Source organism: Camelus ferus, chromosome 8, assembly GCF_009834535.1.
Source record: "Camelus ferus isolate YT-003-E chromosome 8, BCGSAC_Cfer_1.0, whole genome shotgun sequence".
NCBI classification, from domain to species: Eukaryota; Metazoa; Chordata; class Mammalia; order Artiodactyla; family Camelidae; genus Camelus; species Camelus ferus.
This window is the reverse complement of record NC_045703.1, coordinates 9,573,633-9,597,388: the sequence shown is the minus strand read 5'-3', so window position 1 is coordinate 9,597,388 and position 23,756 is coordinate 9,573,633. Positions and strand designations below refer to the sequence as shown.

Here is a 23,756-nt window from a genome sequence, read left to right as displayed (position 1 = left end):
TGGCAGAGGCCCTTGTGAAGCAGCTGTCTCTAAATAAGACCACAAGCTACACATGAATTCCCCAAAAGTGTCTGCAAGCCAGGAACTCAGGCTCATCAAATTTTCTGGGGAGATAAGACTTCTGATCAAGGTGGACAGGAAATAAATAACCCTAATGAGAGGAGACTCATCGACCTTGGCACCTGGACAAAACCAGAGAATTACTTCTTCTAGTCCTCTTATTTCACAGACAGGACACTGAGGCTCGGAGAGGGTTAGGATGGGAGACATGCGAGTCTCCCGCCTTTCAGGGTGAGGCTTCAGTGGCACAACCCAGCAGAGCAGCCTCCCTGCACTCAGAGCTTCGTCCAGAGTGTCCGTCATCAGGGTCAGAGAGCTGGCCTCTGAGAGGCAGTGAAGCACTGTCCACCCAGAAACGGGGTGGCCCACGTCTCAGGGAGATTTTAGAAATGGGACTGGGTTCCAGTTTACTGATTTTTTCCCTCTAATTATGAAAAAGCCCTTATCAGATGAAAGATTGGCATTTATTTATTTGCAAAACCGATATGTAAGGGGGCTTTCGATTTCTACACACAGTTTGGAAACTGCTTTCACAGGTGTTCATTACTCTAATGTGTTCATAGGGTCATCTCAAATTTGAACAGCAAATTGCCATTCCAAACCAAGCAGAATTAAATCTCAGCTTGTGAGAGTGGTAACATTAGCTTGAAAACAGGATACACTAAAATTATAAAAATAGCGCGGAGGGGATAGCTCAGTGGTAGAGTGTATGCTTAGCATGCACAAGGTCCCGGCTTCAATCCCCAGTACCTCCATTAAAATAAATAAGAAAATAAATAAGCCTAATTATCTCCCCCTCCAAAACAAAAACAAAAAAAATTAAAAAATAAAATTAAATAATAAAAATAGATTATTGCTTTTACTTGGTTTGTACCTTTTTTTTTAAAGAATTACAAAAAGGAATCCACTTGATAATTTTCCCTACTAGTAATGTATATATATGCATATAAAATGCACACACTCAAGCCAATTTGGAGATATTTATATATATATATGATATAATCTTAAACCTGAGCAGGGAATTACTTTTAGGGAATAGGCTGGGGCAGAGAAAGAACAATATGAGCCTAGAGTATCTAGTTTTGCCAGAAGTCAGGCTGTGTTCAAAGAATAAGCAAAAGAACACAAGAGGCAGGTTCAAAACCAAGGTCTCCCACTGGCCAAATAGGAAATCTTTTAAGGGTAAATGGAGATCCACATTTTGCTCTGGCAAAATAACACTATTGCCTCCGATAACTTGGAAGGCAGATGATGTGTGTTTGGACGGGCGATTTTAGGGGAAGAGATTGGTTAGTATTTGCTGGCTTTCCCAAATTACTGCAAGATAGCGGGGTTCAGAAATGACTGGCTAGTTTCTAAGCCAGAATGAAAGGAAATGGAGAGTCTAGAACTTCAGGACCTATAGCACTGAAAGAGGCAACTGCTACTTAACTCCAAGTAATACAAGATGAAAATAAGAAGGGACTGAGTTTGCAGCAAGGATTAGACCAAGGATATGAATGTCAAAGCCCTGGTTTACATCTCTGAATGGATAAAATGACACCCAGTAATTTCTTTCTGTTGGAAAAAAAGGGGGGGCTCAGGAAAGACAGACTAAGGAGAGTGGCTCTCTAGAATTCCCCAGTGTTAACACTTTACCACACTGACCTCGTCCTAGTCACTCTGCTCTCTCCCCTCTCCATAAGCGTGCGCACTCACACGTATCGTTACATGTTCTGTGCCCTTTGAGAATAAATTGCAGACGTGATGCCTGTTATCCCTAACGCTTCAGTGATGCTCTATGAAAACCCACAGCTAACATCATACTTAACGGTGGAAGATTGAATGCTTTCCCTCTGAGATCAGGAATGAGACCAGCGCCTTGCCTCTGACCACTTCTATTCAGCATCACACTGGAGGTTCTCGACAGGGCAGCTGAGCAAAAGTAAGAGATAAAAGGCATCCAATTTGAAAAGTAAGACATAAAATTATCTCTGTTTTCTGATGATATGATTGTATAGAAAATCTAAAGGAATCTACTAAAAAACTGTGAGAACCAATTAACGAGTTCAACAAGGCTGAAGGATACAAGCTCAATATACAAAAATCAATTGTATTTTTATGTGAGCAACAAACAAACCAAAATGACATCAAGAAAACTATTTCATTTACAATAGCATCAGAGAGAATACAGTACCTATGCATAAGCTTTTGAAAGGAAGTGGAAACTGTTCTGAGAACTACACAGCATCATTGATAGAAATTAAGGAAGACCTAAATGGAAAAACATCCCCTGTTCACATACTGGAAGACTTAATGTTGTTAAGATGGCAGTACTCCCAAAATTGATCTATGGATCAGTACAAACTCTATCAAAATATCAGCTACCTTTTTTGAATAAATTGACAAGCTGATTGCAGAATTCAAATGGAAATGCAGGAGACCCAGACTAGCGAAAGCAACTAAAAATAAGATAAAGTTGGAGGATCCGTGTCTCCTGATTTCAAAACTTACTAAAAGCTGCAGTTATCAAGACTGTAGTCCTGGTGTAAGGATAGATGGATAGATCAAAGGAATAGAATTGAGAGCCCAGAACTAAACCCTCACATGGTCAATTGATTTTTGACAAGGGTAGCAAGATATTTCAATGGAGAAAGAATAATCATTTCAAGAAATGGTGCTGGGACAACTGAATATCCACAAGAAAAGAATAAAGTTGTGTACATCCCTTAAACCATATACAGAAAATTAACTCAAAATTCGTCACAGACCTAAATGTAAGAGCTAAAACCATAAAGAAGAAAGAATAAGAGTGCATCTTCACAACCTTGGGTTAGGCAATGAATGGTTTCTTAGATGACACCAAAAGAAAAACTGGGCTTCATTAAAATTAAAAACCTTTGCATTTCAAAGGAGAACATCATGAAAGTAAAAGGCATCCCACAGAATGGGAGAACATATTTGCAGTGCAGATATCAGACAAAGGACTAATGTCCAGAATATATAAAGAACACTTACCACTCAATAATAAAAATACAAATAGGCAAAGGATCTTAATAGACATTTCTCCAAAGGACATATACAAGTGACCAGTGAGGATGTGGAGAAGTGCTCAGTATCACTGGCCATTATGGAAAAGCAAATCAAAACCACAGTGAGATGCCACTTCACATCCACTATGATGGCTATAATCAAAAATCAGACAACAGCAAGTGTTGCCAAAGATGTGGAGAAACTGGAACCCTCATACACTGCAGTAGGCTTGGAAAAGGGTGCAGCTGCTTTGAAAAATGTTCCTCAAAATGTTAAATATAGTTTAACATAGTTATCATGTGACCCAGCAGTTTCACTCCTAGATATATACCCAACAGAAATGAAAACACATCTGCACAAAAACGTGTAAGTAAATAGTCATAGCAGCATTATTCCTAATGTAATTGTTATCTTTTAGATTTTTGCTAGTTAGATTAGCAGGTGTGGCCCTTTGCTTTTAACTGATTTCTAGGCAGGAAGAGCATTTCTATGTTTACCACTTGTTTTGTTTTGTTTTCCCACTTAGGTCTTTTGCCCACTCTTTCATTTTATTTCTGTCGAGGTGACTTTTTCTTATTGATCTGTTTATGAAACATATGTTACTGAAAATGAGCTGCATTTGACATGAGCGGTGGGGAGAGCTGAGATTTAGGGATCTACTTTAAGACTTGTCCAGAATTACTTGTGAAAAATTATGAAAAAATAAAGATGTCTGCTCTCACCTCTTCTATTTAACAATCTAAGTAGTCAGAATACCCTCCCCTCCAAGAAAAACTGGGAACGACCCAAATGTCCAATTTGATGAATGGATAAATACCCTGTGGTATATCCATACAATGGAATCTTATTACACAGCAGTAGAAAGAATGAAATACAGATACCTGCTACAGCATGGATAAGCCCTGAAAACCTACTATGTGAAAGAAGCCGGTAACACAAGGTCACGGGTCATATAGCTCCATTTCTCTGAAATGTCCAGAATAAAATTTACAGAAAGTACATCAGTGTTCGTCTAAGGCTAGGAGGGAGCTTGGGGGTGGTAGGGAGAATGGAGAGTGTGTGCTAATGGGGATGAGGTCTCTTCTGAGGGCCATGGATATGCTCTAAATAGATTTGGTGATGGTGGTGCAACTGTGTGACTATACTAACCACCACTGAACTGCACACATTAAAGGGGTAAATTGTATGCTTGTGAATTATGTCTTCATAAGCTGAGGGTTTTTTTAAAGGTATGTGTTTGTTAAAGTGAAATACTGGGAAAAAAAAAGCTCTGAAATTTCCAACCAATTATAGAGTTTCTGCCATTTCTTTTTTATTTTCACACTGAGGGTAGATAAAGGACTGTGTTCACAAGTGCCTGGATCATTTCTTTTTTCTCTGAAGTTATGATGTTTACTTGAAATAGAACAAGGTCATTTGTTTCTGTGTGTATTCAGTTTTAGAGTTGTAGCTACATTCCTTATTGGTGTAATTCTATTTTTGAATTAAAACATTTATGTTTCCAAAATTAAAACTGTATGTGTTATCCACAGAAAAGTGCTGCTCCTCCTCTTAGTCTTTCAACTTTGTTCCCACCCAAGCTCCGCGTATGACCTACTTCATCAGTTTCTGGTTATCTTTCCTAAATTTCTTTTGTGGAGATTTTTGAGAAGCAACCAAGTGAAAAAGTAAGCACCAAAACCTGAAAATGTGGGTAGGGTATACCTTAGTGGTAGAGTCCCTTGCTTAGCATGCACAAGGTCCTGGGTTCAATCCCCAGTGCCTCTATTAAATAAATAAATAAAAACTTAGTTACCCCACCAAGAACCCCCCCCCAAAAAAAACAAACAACAGAAACTGAAAAATAACAAAATTGGATGACAGAACTAATATAAAATAGGTAGACATTTATTTATATATATATATATATTTTGAAGTATATCCAGTTTACAATGTTGTGTCAATTTCTGGTGTACAGCATAATATTTCAGTCATGCATATACATATATGTATTTATTTTCATATTCGTTGTCATTATAGGTTACTACAAGATATTGAATATAGTTCCCTGTGCTATAAAGTATAAACTTGTTCATCTATTTTATATATATTAGTATCTGCAGATCTCAAACTCCCAATTTATCCTTTCCCACTCTCTTCCTCCCTTGGTAACCATAAGTTTGTTTTCAGTGTCTGAGTCTGTTTCTGTTTTGTAAATAAGTTTGTCTTTTTTTTTTTTTTAGATTCCACATATAAATGATATCATATGGTATTTTTCTTTCTCTTTCTGTCTTACTTCACTTAGAATGAGATTCTCCAGTTTCATCCAGTGTTGCTGCAAATGGCATTATTTTATTCTTTTTTATGGCTGAGTAGTATTCCATTGTATAGATATACCATAGTTCTTAGATTCATTAAAGGATTAAAAATCTCAGTTTAGATCACAAATCAAAACCTAAAAATAAGCACCAAATTAAACAACACATTAAAAAAAAGGTGACTCAGTGTTTGAAAGTAAAAGAACAGTCAAAGATATATTAGGAGTTTGGGATTAACAGACACACATTATATATATATATAAAAGACACACATTTATATATATATATATATATAATAGATAACAAGGACCTACTGTACAGTGCAGGGAACTATATTCAATTTCTTGTAATAAGCTGTAATTGCAAATAATCTGAAGATATATATGTAAAAAAGATATATCAAATAAATTTACACAAAAAGAAAATGGAGACCCCCAATAGTAGTATCAGACAAGGTTGAATTAATAGGGAAAAAAAAAAAAACAATAAACTAGACAATGAAGGTCACTCTACAGTGATGAAAGGGTCCTCTACAAATGCATCCACATTGGCTCTGTGCTTCCACCTTTATTAAGATGTATGGAAGGTTATGATCACAGTATTACTGATAATAGCAAAAGACTGAAACTAGTCCCCTCCCGCCACGTTCCGTCATTAGGACTGGTTGAGTAAATGGTAGTGTAGAATACAATATGGCCCTGGGAAATAATGCACTGCTAAGGAGCAGCCTCCAGGATACACTGTGAAGCAAAAAAAAAAAAGAGAAAGATACATGACAGAGCGTGCAGCTGGAGCCCTTGGGCTGCACATTCTCTGGAAGGACTTGCAATGGCCCTGGAGGTGCAGAGGGGCAGGGGTTAACTGGGGAACCAGAGCTCTAGGCTGAGGAGATTTAAAAAATTTTTTTTCAAATATCCAAATAGGGTAAGAAAATTCCAACAGGCCAAGAAGATATACAGGTATACCTATATATTAGAAGGTGTATACCATCTTAACCCTATTTGAATTTTCCCTATATGCAGACACTATCTTTTCAATTTAAAAAGAGTCATTTTAAAGAGGTTTAAAAGATGAAGATCCCTTCCAGACCTGAAATTATATCATCATTATGCATAACACTGTTCAGTAGAGAACGTCCAAAAAAATCCATTGTAAACTGCGGTGTGAACATTAGCAAATGGTTGTTCGTGTGATTTGAGCCTTAGGCAGTACTGCCTATTAAACCATGTGTTTCATTTTGTCACCAGAGATTTGGATATCAGAATGTATATCCATAACCAGAGAATAAATCTGGTTTTGTCTTCCCAAGGTGAAATGATTAGACTACAAAGGCCAGTTTCTTGGAGTATATGGGAAAGTTTCAGATGAATGCCACCTTCCCTAATGTGGAGAAGGCTTCACAATGCAGTAGAAAGTACCTTGCTGGGGAAGAGTATAGCTCAGTGGTACAGTGCATGCCTAGCATGTATGAGGTCCTGGGTTCAACTCCCAGTGCCTCCACTAAAAAAAAATTACTACCCCCCCCCTAAAAAACCCAAGTATGTTGCTTTTTTAATCAGGTTTTTTTTTTAAATTTGATTTGTTTGAATTCTTACTACTTAACTTCTGTGTGACCTTGAGCAAATCACATTGTCTCTTGCAATCTAAGATTCCTCTTACAAAGGGGAGGACTTACTTACTAGTCTCGCAAGGGGATGTAGGGATCCAATGAGGTAATGGATATGGAGATAAAATCCCTAATCAAGTTTAAGGGAGTATTAAAGGTTTCACTACTCAGCACATGTAGGTCATATATTGAAAACATCCTAAACAGGAGTAGCCTGGTATTCAGCAGTCAGCTTTCCGGAGGTTTCTGAAAGGACAACCACTGAGCAGCCTCAGTGGACCTGCTGGCGCAGAGCATGTGGGGACACGTCGCTTACTACATATGTGAAGCCTTAATGAAACACATGAAGGAAGCTATTTGTCAGATCCCCGAGTTTAAGGCACAGAAATACTCGGGGCAAGATGTCAGGGACTTCAGTTACTGGGATCTGAGACTCACTGTTGTGACAAACATCCCACTACATCTTGCCTTGGGAAAATTGTCATTTCAAAGGCTGCTGAAGAAGAGAAGGGATCAAAAGATAATTTTAATAACTCAGAACCCAGATTAATGTTTGAGAAGTCCCTTTCCATGTGTGATCCCCGAGGAAAGGAATAAAGGGAATTTTTACTCAATGAGGCAGAGACAGCAGGTGGATCAGAGCCGGCCTGGGCAGTTCCCGAGGGCCTTGGTCAGAGCCAGGAATGGGAACCCAGTGTATGCCTTCCTGTGCAATTTTGCAGGCACACGCTGACACGTAAACCTGTGTCTCCAAAGATGCACTAAAGCTTTCATGCATTAAAAGTTAGTAGTATGGCCAGAGGTATTGCTTAATAATTCAGCACATGCATTAACTTAAGAAGGGTTTAAAAGTCATTTATTGGAAAGAATGATTACTGTCAGCCCATTTTCAGTGGGTGATTTTATTATCATTTTATGCCAAATGTTATCATTTCTTTTTTATACTTTCTTTTATGTCCAATAGACTATCTTTATGAGACAGCTTTAATAAGATATTTCTTAATTACTTTTTTACCTCTCTGAGCTTTCTCACTCCTCTGCTGTTCCTTGTTCCCTCGAGTATGTAACAGAGTTTCATCGACAAGAAGTGAAGCAGAGGTTTAGAAAAAAATGTTCCTTGTCCGATGCAGGCTTGGGAAGACTAATAGAAAAGGAACTTGTGTTGAAAAGAAAGTGAGGACTGGATATTAGTGGCCAGTGAACTTAATATGCACAACAGAATGATAGATGCTTAAAAAAAAAAAGGCAAAATAAACTTAGTTTCCATATATGGAAATGAAGCACTTGGATCACAGGAAAGAAGTAGTTCTGTTTTCTGTTGATTCAAGCCACAACTGAGATAAAGAGGTCAATTTGGAAACCCATCATCTAGGGATACATGGAGAAGGGCCACCAGAACAGAGAATCAAGAGACTGTCATGGGAGGAAACACAGAAGGTGTCTGGGAGGACTGGCCTGAGGAAGAGAATGGAAGAGGGAAACAGGACAGCAGCCTGAAATGAGACAACGAGCCACTAAGTAAAATAGAGTGTAAACTTGGGTTATATTTTCCCACAGAACTAGGGCTTCCTATGCAGAAACCAGAGGAAAGTACATTATGCATTAAATTATTTAAAATTATGTTCTAGCAGATAGACCTGTCTGAAAATGGATTATGCTGTCTTGGAAAGTAGCCATTTCCCCACCATTCGGGTCCAAGATGAAGGGGCATCTGTCAGGGACACCGCAGAGCATCACTTTCTAGTGGAACTTCGTTCAGTGATGAAGCTGTCCCAGATCGGTCCTAGATGGTGGCCACTAGCCACACGGGGCAAAGAGCCCTGGGAATAAGACTCATATGACGAGGCACTGAATTATTTTAAGTAATCATCATTTAAAGAGCCCTCTGGGCCCAGTGGCGACCATGTTGGAGAGCGCGGTTATAGGCTAGGAGAAGTTGCTGCATTGAGCTGGAATGTGGACTAAGCCACCTCTGAGAGCGCCAATCTAACCTCCTGATGCTCCCCTCACCCCACTGCAGTAGTGCTAAATTGCTTCTGTTCCCCTGAACGCACAGTGCTATTTCATACTTGTAAATGTTTTCTCTGCGTGGACTGCCTTCCTCCAGTGTGTTCTACTTTTCCTCATCCTTCCCTCCATTCTCAGTCACTCTTCTCCTGGAAAACCTTTCCCAACATGCGCAACACTTACGTCTTCCGTGTCTGGGACATGGATTTCTTATCAGATGCATCATGCAGCATTCCAACCCTCTGTTTACTTCTCCCTCTCACCCGCGTGCTTTGAATCTGTTAAGGAAAGGGCAGCTTGGCTCCCGGAGCAGTGCTGCTGAGCAGAGACGGTGTGTGAGCACACCTGATATGCCACCAAACACGTGTATTTTACAAAGTGATACCCAAGAAATTGCCAGTTAAGGGGAGATGTTACAACTTATCAACCATAGGTAAGGATAAAGGAGTCGAGGTTTTAAAATATTTTGTACAATATCATGCAAAAAAAAAAGTGGGTAGAAGAAATTGACATACCATCATATTTTAACACTCTCCTCACTCCTCATTCCTGAACATCGCCGTGTCAAGTTAAATACGGTTACTTTGGAAGAATTTTAATTAAAGTTCTTAGAGCCACAAGGGAGCATGAGGTACTTCCTGCCTTTTAGCAGTGAGATCCAAAAAGGCTAAATAAATGTCCCAAGTTTATTCAGCGAGGAAGTGTCATAGTTGACTTTATTTATTTATTATTTTTAAGCTTTTGGTGGTGAGGGGGTAATTAGGTTTATCTATTTTTTTTAATCGAGGTACTGGGAATTGAACCCAGGACCTCCTGTAGGCTAAGCACACACTCTAACCCTGAGCTATACCCTCCCCCTCACAGTTGACTTTAAAACCAGATCTCCTATTTATTAAGAAATGGATGTCTCTGATATCCTAGTTGTTATTTTAAAATTAAGTATGTTCTAGTTTTCCTGGCTCCAAAATAATACTTGTTTTTTTTTTTTAAGTAAAAACATTGGAAAATACAGAAAAGAATAGAAAAGTATTTTTGAAAAAAGAGAATACCCATCACCTGTAATTTCTAAATGCAAAGGTTCTGTCAGGGCGCACTACCAAAGACCACCAGAAGCACAGCTGGAGTTGAGTAGGTTGAACTTATGACTCACTGCTGTGAAGGAGAACACACACCATGGAGAATCCACAGGGTCTCCCAGTAAGAGAATGTTAGAGAGAATGTATTGTGCAATTTATTCCTTGGTTGAGTGATGCAGGGGAGGGTCTAGGAAGGGGAGAAGGGGCTTTGATGTGGACTTGTTCCTGTCGGAGAGCAAGACAGTTCTGTGACTGGGCATCTCAAGGTCTTACATATAAGGATAGGAAAGGACAGATGAGAATGAGGATAAAGTTGTAACTGATGAAGAAGAAGCAGTCCCTCACCTTGTCTAAGGGATGGGGTGTTTGTGGGTAGCTCATTGACCTTGCTTTTGTCTGCTCTTAGACAAAATTATCAAGTGGCTTTACTTGTCTCATTTCATCATGGTCTCAGAGTAAGCTTGTCTGAAGTTGGTGCTCTCTGAGATGCTGTATGTCTAACTGGAATATTATGTGGCCCAACTGTGTCAGGCGAGTTCTGAAAATCAGGGACTGCTGCTTTTTGTCTTTCTTTCTCAATTCAATTATTCATTCAATAAATATATATGGGAGGGACGGTAGAGCTCAGTGGTAGAGCATGTACCTAGCGTGCACGAGGTCCTGGGTTCAATCCCCAGTGCCTTCCATTTAAAAAAAAAAAAACTGTTGAGGAGGGTATAGCTCAAGTGGTAGAGCACACGCTTAGCATGCATGAGGTCCTGGGTTCAATCCCCAGTGCCTCCTCTAAAAAATAAATAAAAACCTACTTACCCACCCCAACCAAAACCAAACGAGCAAAAACCAAATAAAATGCTGGCTTAAAAAATTAAAAAACAAAAAACAACTAATAATAAATGAAATAAGCCTAATTACCTGCCCCAAAGAATAAATAAGTACATATATATAAAGATGTATATTTATATATAAGTAAATATATAACATATATTTATATAAATTTGACATAATATATGTTATAAATATATAAAATATGTATATAAATACTTATTTCTATATATAAGTATATATTTACATACATAAGTATATATTAATGTATATAAATAAAAATATATATAAATATATATTTAGAAATATATTCTAGAGAGAGAGAGAGCACTTGTAACTCAGATAAACTGAGTCAGGACGTAGTGAATAGAACATGGTCCACATTCTCCTGGGGATTAGATGCTAACTTGGGGATTTAACTAAGCAAACAAACAAATATATGAAACAAGGTGGGGTAGCACTGACCTTCGCAGCCATGTGCTAGGAAGAGACAAAGAACAAGGGAGCGGCCCAGTGGTAGAGACTCTGTCTTAGGGAAGGCCACTTTTGAGCCAATCTGAGCAGAGATCCATACTAAGTGGAGGGTAAACGGTGAAAGGTCTGAGAGGAAAGCGCTCCGAGGAGGAGGAACAGCGATTGAAAAGTCCCTGGTGGGGAGGGGTAGGGTCCCTATGTTTGAAGAACAGCCAGGAGGCCAGTGGGGCGGCGCAGGATGGATGGAGGGGTCTGTGGGAGGAGAGACGGCCCAAGGGAGGGGCCGGGGAAGGGAGGTCAGATCATTTAAGATTTTGTAAGCAATGATGAAGTGTTTAGACTTAGAATTTCTAAGTGTAATGGAAGTCATTGGAGGGCTTTGAGCAGGCAGGGAACATGATCTGGCTTCTATTTGTAAAGGATCACTCTGACTTATAAGGGGAGGGTATCTACAGGAGGGCAGCAGGGCAGAGGCATGTAGTAAGCTGGGAGACCACTTAAAATACAAGTAAAAGTTAAAGTTAAAACACAACTTCATTGGTCCAGGTGGGAGACCATGCACCGTTCAGTATGGTAGCCACGGCTTACATGTAGTGGCTGAGCCTTTGAAATGTGGCTGGTCCAAGTTGAGATGGGCTTTAAGTGTAAAATACATATGGCACTTGGAAGACAGCTGGGAAAAAAAAAAACAATGTAAAATGTCTCTTTTATATTTTTATATTTATTACACATTGAAATAATAAAAATTTGGTATATTTGGTTAAATAAAATACATAATTGAAATTGATTTCATTTCCTTCTTTTTACCTTTTTTTACATGACTACTAGAACATACATGTGTGGCTCGTGTTATCTTTCTATTGGACAGCACCGGTCTAGAGTCCTCCGGTGAAGGTGCTGAGGAAAGGTAAGACACATGATGTATTCCCATGTCATGCTGGTGTTGTTGGAGATAAACTGAGTGTGAGCGAAAGAAAGGAATCAAGGATGATTCCAGGCTTTGAACTTGAGCATCTGGGTGAATAGAGGTGCCATTTACTGAACTAGGGAGTGTTAGAGTAAGAGCAGGTTGGGGGCACAGGGAATCAGCGTTCAATTTTGGACATGCTAAGTTTGAGATTTCAATTAGAAATCCAGGTGGAGATGTGTATGTGCAGTAGGCAGTTAAAGGGAGAAGATCGGAGTGGAGATGTAACTTTGAGAGTTGTAGGCAGATACATGATGCTTGAAATCCAGGGACTTGATGAGATCACTGCGGAAATAAGAATATGGAGAAAAGCAGCCGTCTAAGGACTACATCTGGGAGCTCTAGGGAAAAAGGAGTCGGTTGGGGAAAAGTCCATGAGAGTGTAATATCCCAGATGTCAAATGGAGAAAGTGTGTGAAGATTACAGGCGGGATCTGCCCTATCAGATGCTGCTGAGAGGTTCAGTAAGAGGAGGACCGAGATGTGAGCGTTGGGTTTGAAGATGCGGATCAGACCATGGTCAGTGACGTGGGGATGAGTCCTGATGTGAGTGAGTGCAGAGACGGTGGGAGGTGAGGAAGAGGACACAGTGATGAAAGTCCGCCCCGGAGTTTAGAGCGGAGAGATTCGGGGTTTCTCCAGGGCAGTGTGGAGTCTACGAGTGAGAGGGATGGATCTGGTGGAGAGGTTGTCCTAGATCGGAGCCCACCTTCTCCTTCCGCGCTGACGGAAGGACACTGTGCAGGTGAGCGGGGAGCTGGGGCTGGGGAGGGCACTTGGAAGTTCTCTTCAGATCGATTTCCGTTTCTTAGTGAAATAAGCAACTAGCCACCCACCGAGGCCTAAGATGGGGAGACAGTGTTGAAAGTGTGAGAAATAGTCACCTTGAAGAATGGTAGGGCGATATTTTTAGGGAAGATTTTAGTTCCCGGATTACTCACTGTCGGCCTCTCCAGCACTAGCCCTTCCGTAAGATGCAGTGATTCCAGCATCCATGTACGTAATCTTCCCAACACTGGCCTCTCGATCCTTGCTCCCTCGTCCAGTGATCTCTCCTTCCATCACCCTATCTTTTCCTCCACTAAGGTGATACCCTAGACTCTAGACAACCCAGGTCACTATGTAAATGATGACATTTACCAAAAATGGCGATGCCTCATCATTTCAGTTTCAAGCACTCCGCTTTTCCGCCATCCCCTTCCAAAGTTTTAGTTTATTCCCTCTAGTACCCCAATCCCAGCCACCCTTCACTCTGTCCCCACAACCTTTCCATTGTCCCTCGCTCCACTCCCGCCTCAGCCCCTGACTCACCCAGCGCGATGCCTTGATAAACCAGATAAACCGTAATCACCCCCTCAAGCATAGCCACCACTTGCTGTCCCCGCCTGTCCCTTCTCCCTGCTCGCAAGCAGCGCCCCAGCAATTATCCATGTCTCTCTAGTGTCTTCACGTTTTCTTTCATTATACAGAACGTGCAATCACTTCTCCCATCTTAATAAGCACCATTTTTAAAATCCTACTTCCACCACTACTGTGCTTTCTCTCTTTCCCTGTGTAGAACAAAAAGTCTTCAAAGAGTTGCCTGTATTCACCGTTGCCAAGTCCTTTGCTCGAATTTTCTCTAGAACCCTCTGTCATTATCCTTCCCTTACCACCCGCTGAAATCCCCACCTTGCAGTCTGATTATTTATTCTCAGTCCTCATTTCACTCCGTTGATGAGGGATTTCATCGTATTTCATCCTTGTCTTCACTTGACTTCTAGGACAGTAGAATTTTCTGATTTTTCTTCTATCTCATTGCCTACTCCTTCCAAACACCAGAAAGTTCAGACCTTGAACTTTTAACCTCTTTCTTTTAACCTCCATTCACCCCTTGGTGATTGGATTCAGCATCATGGTATTAAATTCCACATGTATGCTTCTGAGCCCCAGATTTTATCACTGACCCAGGTCTGTCTCCTGACTTCCACGCTTATGAATATAACTTCCTACTCAACACTTCCCCTTGAGGGTCTCATTGGCATTGCAAATCTAGCCTGTTCCAAACTGACATTCAACCCCCCTAAATCTAGTCTTCCTCATCCTGGGCTGACGACCGTTTCACCTTACCAGTTGTTCAGGCCAGAGGCCTTGGCGTCATCCTTGACTGCTCTTTGTCTCATATCTCACATCTGATGTCTTAGAAAATCTGTCCACTTCTCCCATCTTGGGCCACGCCCAGGTCTTCCCTGACTGCCCCAGAGTGAGCGGTTTCATATCTTGTGCTCTACTGGTCTGTGATACACTATTTGCATGTAAAGAAGAATAAGAGGGTGTAAGGGAATAGGAAGAAGCTTTCTAAGCAAAAGAAAATAAAAGCAGGGAAGAGGAAAACCACATATTCGGAGGACTGCTAGTGTTCAACACAGCTGGGGCAAAGGATGTAAGAGATGAGGCTGGAGAAGTACGCAGTGTTACAGAAGGCCTCTCTTATCAAGTGGGCGGTGTGACTATTTCACAGTCAGTGATGAAGCCTTGGAAAGCATTCAGTGTGGGGAAACTTAAGCAGATGTGTGTTGGAAAGGTTACTCTGACGGCAAAATATAAGCGAAGGTAGGCAGGACACACACCTGAAATGAGGCCGGCTCCCTGGAACAGAGAAAGAAGGCGAGACCGAGAGATGGTGAAAATAGACTCCCTTTGATTGAGTATAGCACTGAACATGGGGAAAGGAGGGGTCTTCTGTCCCGGATGTGTTCAGATGGCAGCACTGCTCCCTGAGATGGCACACGGCAACAAGTGTAGAGGAGGGTGATGGGTTTCTGCTAGACAGATGCTTCCAGGTCCAGGGACACCTCATTGAAGACATCCAGAAAGATGTACATTTCATGGATCAGGAGCTCTGGCGAGGACTTGGGCTGAGATGTGAGTTTAGGAGTTGTTTGAACACACACTACTTTGTCCTAGCCTGGGCATGGGAATCGCTCAGCAGTGGTACCCGCGGGAGATAAAAAGTCAATCCAAGGCTGATAGTAGGTGTGTATGGAGGAGAGGAACCCCTGAAGGGTCATGGGGATTGGAGGGAAGATGAGAACCAGGAGAGGGTGGTGTCTCAGAAATCAGGGGAGGAGTTTCCAGAAGGGGAGGGATCATCAGGTAAGGTGAGGATTGTGTTAGCTCAGGCTGCCGTAACCAAATGCCATGGACCGGGGGTGGGGGGACCTCTTACTGGCTTCCAAACAGTTGCCTGCTCAATCTGTCCTCACGTGGCAGAGAGAGGCATACAGACAGAGACACAGACTTCTCTTTTGCTTCTTCTAAGAATGCTAATCCAATCATCCAAACCCAATTACCTTCCAAGGTCCCACCTCTAAACACCATCACATTGAGGGTTATAGCTTAAACCTGTGAATTTGTGGGAGACGTAGACATTCAGCCCACAGCGAAGAGTAAACGGCTTTATTTTGATTTGACAGGCAAGAAGCATTTGGTGAAATCAACTGTACTTCAATTAAAAAAAAAGTATTTGGTGGCTTTGGTCAGAACACACTTCTGATTGTGAGTTGTGAAGTTGTGAGTGCAGAATTCTGATGGCAGATAAAGGGCAAAGTCAGAAGGCCAAGACAGTGACCTCCGTCTAGCACTCCTGTACCTGGTTTCTCAGAGAAGGAGAAAGATGGGAATGTATTTGTCTACAAAGGATGCAGACCTGCTTCAAAATGGAAAGATTTGAGGGAGGGAGGATATAGCCCAGTGGTAGAGTTGCACAAGGTCCTGGGTTCAATTCCCAGTACCTCTGTTTAAAACAAAAAAAAAGAAGCAAATAAATAAACTTAAATTTACCTCCCCCCCATTAAGAAAACAAACAAAAAGGAAACAAAAAAATTCAAAAAAATTTTTTAAAAGATGGAGAGATTTGAACATGCACACAGGCATCTAGACGGTGTCAGTTAAGAATAGTATAAAAATTTAAAAATACTGGAGAGAAAAGAGATGCCTAAGGTCTTTCAGGGAACAGAGAAGAATTTCACTAAGAGAAAGAAGAGCTGAACTGATAGCAAGATGGCCTCTGGGGATCAGAGAAGAGGAAGTAAGTTTGGGCCAGACACAGCAAACATGTGGGTGTGAGCAGGGCCAGCCCCATGGGCATGTGACTGCAGTGGCCTCGGGCTCACTCTCAGAAGGAGCCCTGGGGAGGAGGGCACAGCTCAGTGGTAGAGCACATGCTTAGCATGCATGAGGTCCTGGGTTCAATCCCCAGTGCCTCCTCCAAAAATAAAGAAAGAAACCTAGTTACCTGCCCCCACCAAAAAAAAAAAAAAAAAAAAAAGGAGCCCTTTGCTTCGTCTAATCTCTGCCATGTCCACTTAAAAATTCTCAATAGCGTTATCTTTGAACTTGCATTTCATACATGAAGTCCAATGGTACTATAACTCATGCACAGAACAAAAGAGAGACGCCTGGTTGCGGTGTGCACACGCTCAAGTTCAAGCCCATAGGCAGTTGTCTTGGCTGCCTGACAGTCCTGCACACCCCAGACACAATCCAGGGAGCATGGGACCCTAAAGTGGTGCCTGGGGCTGGGACCTGGGTCCAGACAGGCAGCGGCATTGTGGCAGTAGCTCCAGTGGGTGGTGGTGGAGTTCAGCATGGAGGCAGCTGACTCCAGGACCCCAACTCTCCAACATCTGCACAAAGACTAACTTTTCTGCATGAAAACTGGTATAGGAACTGTTGCTGCTCGGGCAGGAAACTGTAAAAAATTAATGCAAAATAGAAGTTTATACACGGGCATTGCATTAAAGCGTATAATGCCCAGGAAGTCATAAAAATACTTCAAAGAGTTCAGAATTCCTGGTTTTGGAAACTACTGCAACCCTGCCAAGCAAACATCCATAAAATTGTCATTGTATAAATTGATATTTGAAATTAAATTCAGACAACGCAAAACTGATTTGTACGACGAATTAAATCTTTTTAGAAAAATTGCACCATCTGCTCTAGACATACTGAAATTTATATTTCAAAGGAATTTATCAGAAATCGATCTCAATGTTGTCATAGCCTATAAAGTACTCTTAAGAGCTCCCAAGACAGTTGCATCAACAGAAAGATCTTGCTCGCCATGAAAAATTATACAAAATTGATTGCAATCTTGTATTTGAGAAGAGCATGTTGATTTCAATTATACCAACTGAAAATGAAGTTGCTGAAAGTAAAAATTGTGCCAACGCAATAAATGAACTTGTAGAAAAGGGAACCAAAATAACCTCGTGCTTAGAATGTCACATTAAAAAATATTATTTATTGTAGTATATACAATTATATCAAATATATATTTTTTGCAATTTGTAAGTTTCTGTTTTATTCATGTGTCATTATTACTCCTAATATATATAGTAATTAATAAAATATTTTTAAAAGAAGAAGCTTTATATTTTAATACCTGTAACTGCACTTTTTTTTCTTGCTTTTAAAAAATAAAGGGGCCTGCCTTTTCATGTTGAATTGAACCCTGCAAATCATGCAGCTGAACCTGGGTGTGAGGATGGGATGTTGAGGGAGCCCAGGCCTCGTATACTCAGTTTCTTTTTTTCCTTCTGAAAACTGGAGCAAGGAAAGGGGGCTTGTAGGGGAATAGAAGCAGGGTGGTTCCTGAGTGTTGGCTCCAGGGTGAATTTTAAAGGTTTAAAATGTTACGTGGGAAAAAGAAAAACAAAAAACTTAAAAAAAAAAATAAAGATAAAATAAAACATTATGCGGGGAATCAATCAGGTAATGCAGCACTTTGTTCGAGGGCTTTAAAATACTTTCAATATAATAATTTCCATGAGCTTTTTTATTACTTCAGCTATACTATTCATTTTATGACCAGTCTTAAAGAAAATTGCATCTGGGAATTATTCTATTTCCACCAAAACACCTGCTGGGTTTAATACCATGTTGTGAAAAGTGGACTACAATTAGCTTGACGTGATGTGAAATAAATGGTGTGCTAAGGTCTCAACTGATGTAGACGACGGAGAATACACGTACAAGTGTTGTGTAAACTGTAAAGCCTTGTAGGTACTATAGTCACTACATGTAGTTTTAGTAGATGATCTACAAAATGTGAAGTTTAAAAATATATTTTTAAAAATTGAAGTATAGTCAGTTACAATATGTCAGTTTCTGGTGCGCAGCACAATGTGCCAGTCATGCATAGATAATACATATATTCGTTTTCATATTCTTTTTCATTAAAGGATTTTATAGGATATTGAATATAGTTCCCTCTGCTATACAGAAGAAATTCGGTTTTTTATCTATTTAAAATTGTGTTTTTGTTTACAAAAGTAGACTTCTCCAGATTATAAAATTGGCATGTGTTCTTTGTTGAAAATTTGAAAATTTTGTTACATAGAGAAAAAGATTACTCACAGGTCCTTCTTTCAAAGTCTATTACTGTTATCAATTCAGTATGTTTTCTTACAGATTTTCCCTAGCAAATTAATTAGAATGTAGCTGTGATCATATAGTTATGTGTAATATAGATTCCTTATAAAAATCATTATAATATTTATATGATTGCCCATTATGTTGCTCTGTCATGCATGATTTATCCATTTACCTATTGTTGGACATTTAGGTTGTTTTCAACTTATTTTGTAGTTTTATATAACTACCCGAAGAGTCCTCACTGACTTTCACTGCAGTTAAAAATGTTTCTAAAATTGAACTAAATTTAACCATATTCCATTTCTCTGCCTGTCCCCCCCTTTCCCTGTTTTTTAACAAACACACAAAAATATGAGTCACTGACCTATTTGAATCTTAGTTACTAAAACCGTTATGCATAAAAAAAGTTATTCTTGAAGGATGAGAAAACTCCTCCACTAAGGCTAACCTCCCTGCAAATTACCTTTATGAACTTATTTTCTGTTATTTGGCCTCACAATGAAAATGCCTGAGAATTTCCTAAGGAAAGGCAGAGATTCAGGTAGTGCATGAGAGGTGAATTAATCACTGCAGGAGAAAACTCAAGGCTGGAAACAGGCTGACAGTCCCTGACAGATATAACAAGCTGCTTTCTGTCACCTCTCAACTATTTAAATGTAAATAGGTCATTTGGAAGCACATTTAGATTTTCCCAAATAACCAGTCAAACCAGAACTGTTTCACTCTCCCTGTATTCACTTCAATCTAACCGTTATGGGCCGTTCCAGGATATTTATTTTCTGATCCGGAGCCTTGAACGAGGTAAAGCACTTTGCAAATGCCTTACTTGTATTTGGGATTAATTTACTCCCACAATAGAATCTGGCTTGTTAGAGCCTCAGGTACGTCCGAAGATTACTGAAATGAATAATACACTAGAAAGAAACAAGAATAGACTAAATGAGGCAGAAGAACAGATCAGTGAGCTAGAAGACAGAGTAGTGGAAATTGCTACCACAGAACAGAAAAAAGAGAAAAGAATGAAAAGAAATGAAGAGAGTTTGAGACCTCTGGGACAATATAGAGTGCATTAACATTCACATTACAGGGGTCCCAGGAAGAGAAGAGAGAAGGTGCCCAAGGAAATGGTTGAAGAGATAATAGCTGAAAACTTTCCTAATCTGGGGAAGGAAACAGTCACCCAATACAGGATTAACCCTGTATTAACAGTATTAAGAAGAGCACACTGAGACATATTCTAATTAAAATGTCAAAAATTAAAGATAAAGAGACTAAAAGCATCAAGGGAAAAGCAACAAATAACATACAAGGGAACACCCATAGGGCTATCAGCTGATTTTCCAGCAGAAACGCTGCAGGCCAGAAGGGAATGGCATGTTATATTTTAAATGATGAAAGGGGGAAATTTACAACCAAGAATATCCCATCCAGCAAGGCTCTCATTCAGATTTGATGGAGAAATTATAAGCTTTATAGATACATCTGAAGAAAATTCTATGTTACGTACACCCCTGAGATATTTGCTGTTTCACCAGGAGCTCAGCTGAAAAGCTTGGTGGAGTAAACTTTTTGTCTTTTTCTCCCCATGAGTTTTCCACTAAACGGCTGGCCTTTTCGAAAGTGAGGTTGACTAACCACTTCTGAGATTTGAGAAGGGACTAATTAGTATTGTGGGTTGACTGGAATCGTATCTATTTTTATTTAAAAAAATCACATACCGAGAAGCACTTGTTTTGTGACTTGCTTGTAAAATTCCCTTTCACCATCCACAGCATGACTGTGCGGCTGATGTGCAGGAACAGAGCTCAGGCTGCTTTGTCCCTGCTGGAAACGGGACCCATTGTAGTCAGGGTCACTCAACATCGTGATTTTACACAGATTTCCAGGTTGAGGCCAGAGATAACAGGAACCCTGACCTCTTGTTTTCACAGATGCGTCTTCATTAATTTTTCGTGGTAGAGGCTAGGACAAAGATTTGTTTGCAGGTCTTTCCTTTGGGGCTTGAACACCATGAAGGCAGGCACAATCTAAGGAGGCTTCATGGGGAAATTGAGGTTAGAATTGGCCAAAAGTGGCTGTGGCTGTAGGACTGTAGGAATGCGGAGGGGCTATTACAGGCTGAGGGAATCAAACAGACAAGCATGTGAAAGCTGGAATGAGCCTGAAAGATGGGTAAAATTAGCTAGACAGAGAAGGCTGGGACATGGAGAAGGCTGGGACATGGAGAAGAAGGTCGCAGCAAGAACGAAGCCCAAGCAGAGAGTGAGCCTGACTAGAAGGAACGGGACGTGGTATCCCGTGGTGAGAACTCACGTAGGCTGGACTTGATGGGAAGGATGGAGTTATGATAGGTTCCCCAGCAGAGGACGACTGTGGTAGATTGTCACCCTCCTTAACTCCCAAGGAACCACTCCTCCCAGCATCCATGCTTCTATATGGATAAAGACTCCCTCCCATCTCTTCTCCCACATTGACTCTGAGTTTGGACACATGACTTGCTTTGGTCAGGAGGATATCAGCCAACATAACTGTAGTGTGTTGGAGTTTGTCCTTTTGGAATTTTGCCTTTGCCAAGTGAGTGAGCCCAGGCAAGCCTCCCTGAGGGAAGAGACAGAGGAAACACATGAAGAGAGAGACCTGGCAGTTAATCTTTCTAGTCATCCCAGCTGAGCCTCCAGACAGATGAGTGATGCCATCTTGGACCATCCCTCCCTTTGAGGGACTAGATGATTACAGCTGCACAAGTGACCTCCGCTGAGATGATGGAAGAACCATCCAGTTGAGACTAGGCAGATTGCTGACCTATAGGACTCTGAGCAGTAACATGATGGTTGTTTTAAGCCACTAAGTTTTGGGGTGGTTTATTACACAACAATAAATACATGATTAAGATGAAAGGTCTTCTCTTCTCTTGCTGGCTGCTCCCTCTTGGTCACCTGGGCAGATTCATCATCCTTAGCTTGTACCAATACTTAATAAATATGGATGTTCCTCAAGGCTTGGTCCCAGGCCCTCTTTGTTTTCACTCACTTCTCCCTCCTGCAATTTCACCCACTTCCAGAGCTTCTTTAATGTGGTAATGAATCACCACTCACCTACTTTTGACCAGTAGTTTATGCCTGCAGCTCTGCCCTGGTCTCTATGCTCCAGACTCAGATATCCTACCACCAGCCCAAGAGCTCCATCTGTGTATTTCAAAGGTGCCTCGGACTCATGATCACTCCAAAACAGATTCAGTTTTGGTGGTCTGTATATTTCTAGAAATTTGTCCATTTCTTCTAGGTTGTCCAAGTTATTGCCATATAGTTGTTCAAAGTGTTCTCTTATGATTTTTTGCATTTCTGTAATATTTCTTTCTTCCTTTCTTTTTTTCTGATGATGACGTTTAAGATCTATCCTCTTAATGAATTTCAAATATGCAACACAATATCGTTAACTAGAATCATGTTGCTGCATATTATGTCTCCAGAGAATACTCACTTCAGAGTCATACCTCCTTCACCCTTACTGCCCCTTGTCCGTGACTAGGTCTTGTTGATTTTACTTTCTCAACACATCTCAAATCCGCCCACTTCCTACCATCTCCATAACCACTGCTCTAATCCAATTACCATCATCCCATCCAGACCTCTGCCAAAGATGCCAGCTACTCTCCCTGTGTCCACCTTGCATGCATCCAATCTGTTCCTTACACTGCTGCCAGGAATGTTTGTTTCTCAAACATAAATATGATCATGTCAGTCCTGAGTGTTAAACACTCCAAAAACTTCCTATAACTCTTGGAATAAAGACTGAAATGACAGTTGTGACCTGAAAGGCTGTGTAAATATGGATTCTCCAAGAAGCAGATACCAAAATGGGATTAGATGGGAAAGACATTTATTAGGGAGAATGTCTATGAAGACTGATGATTGGATAAAGAAGATGTGATGTATATAAACTATGGACTACTACTCAGCCATAAAAAAGAATGAAATAATGCCATTTGCAGCAACATGGATGGACCTGGAGATTATCATACTCAGTGAAATGAGTCAGACAGAGAAAGACAAATACTATATGATGTCACTTATATGTGGAATCTTAAAAAATGATACAAATGAACTTATTTACAAAACAGAATGGGTCTCACAGACAGAAAACAAACTTATGGTTACCCAAAGGATAAGATGGGGGTAAGGATAAATTAGGAGTTTGGGATTAACATATACACACTACCATACATAAAATAGATAAACAACAAGGACCTACTGTACAGTACAGGGAACTGTATTCAATATCTTGTAATAACCTATAATGGAAAAGAATCTAAAAAAGAATATATACACATATATATGTATAACTGAATCACTATGCTGTACATCTGAAACTAACACAGCATGGTAAATCAACTATACTTCAATAAAAAAGAAAAGAATAAAGGGGAGAGTGATGGAGAATGTGGGAGAGCTTTCAGACTATGATGCAAGTCTAACACCCATGATGGGGGGCAGAAGGGTGCGAGGAAGGAGGTCTGGGCAGGAAGATGCTCAGATTGTAGCAAAGTTCTGAGAAGGTCTGGGCCAGCCCAATGTTGGCCGTTGAAGGTCTCTTGTCTCATGGTGGCATCCTTCCCCCACCCTCGTACCCCATGCTGGGGCTCAGTCATTGGCAACAGCCCAGGGGGAGGGTGGCCTCATTGTGAACACAGTGGTGGACCCATGTTGTCAATCAGCTCCGCTCCCTGGTGGCAGGAGCTCAGAGTCGTGCACAAGGCCCCATATGGTTTGACCCCTTCCTATTTCCCCAGCCTCCCCTGGTACCATGCTGCCCTTTATGGTCTCAGACTCTCTGTACAAGTCTTTGGTTACTGCCTCAAACAATGATTGTTACATGTTTCCAACTCCCTCCCCAACACAGACACCAGTTTATGCCTGTCAGTCTTTTGGTCTTCAGCTCAGGTGTCTCTTTGTTTAGAGATTTCCACGATTGGGGTCTAATCTCCCCTTTTTTTATGCTCTCATAGCACTGTGTTCCTT

General features: G+C 40.7%; 2 protein-coding genes across 3 annotated transcripts in view; both read left to right on the top strand.

Moving 5' to 3' along the window:
- Positions 1–16,738, top strand: part of SDHAF4 (succinate dehydrogenase complex assembly factor 4) — a 51,933-nt gene extending 35,195 nt beyond the window's left edge. For both annotated transcript variants that reach the window (XR_004321786.1, XR_004321785.1), the window contains exons 5-6: positions 12,183–12,261; positions 15,777–16,738. The gene's annotated coding sequence lies outside the window, so the exon portion shown is untranslated. The remainder of the gene's footprint in view (positions 1–12,182; positions 12,262–15,776) is intronic.
- SMAP1 (small ArfGAP 1) overlaps positions 1–23,756 on the top strand; it is a 176,288-nt gene that overhangs the window by 11,713 nt on the left and 140,819 nt on the right. Inside the window, exon 2 of the mRNA XM_032484452.1 lies at positions 12,183–12,261. The gene's annotated coding sequence lies outside the window, so the exon portion shown is untranslated. The remainder of the gene's footprint in view (positions 1–12,182; positions 12,262–23,756) is intronic.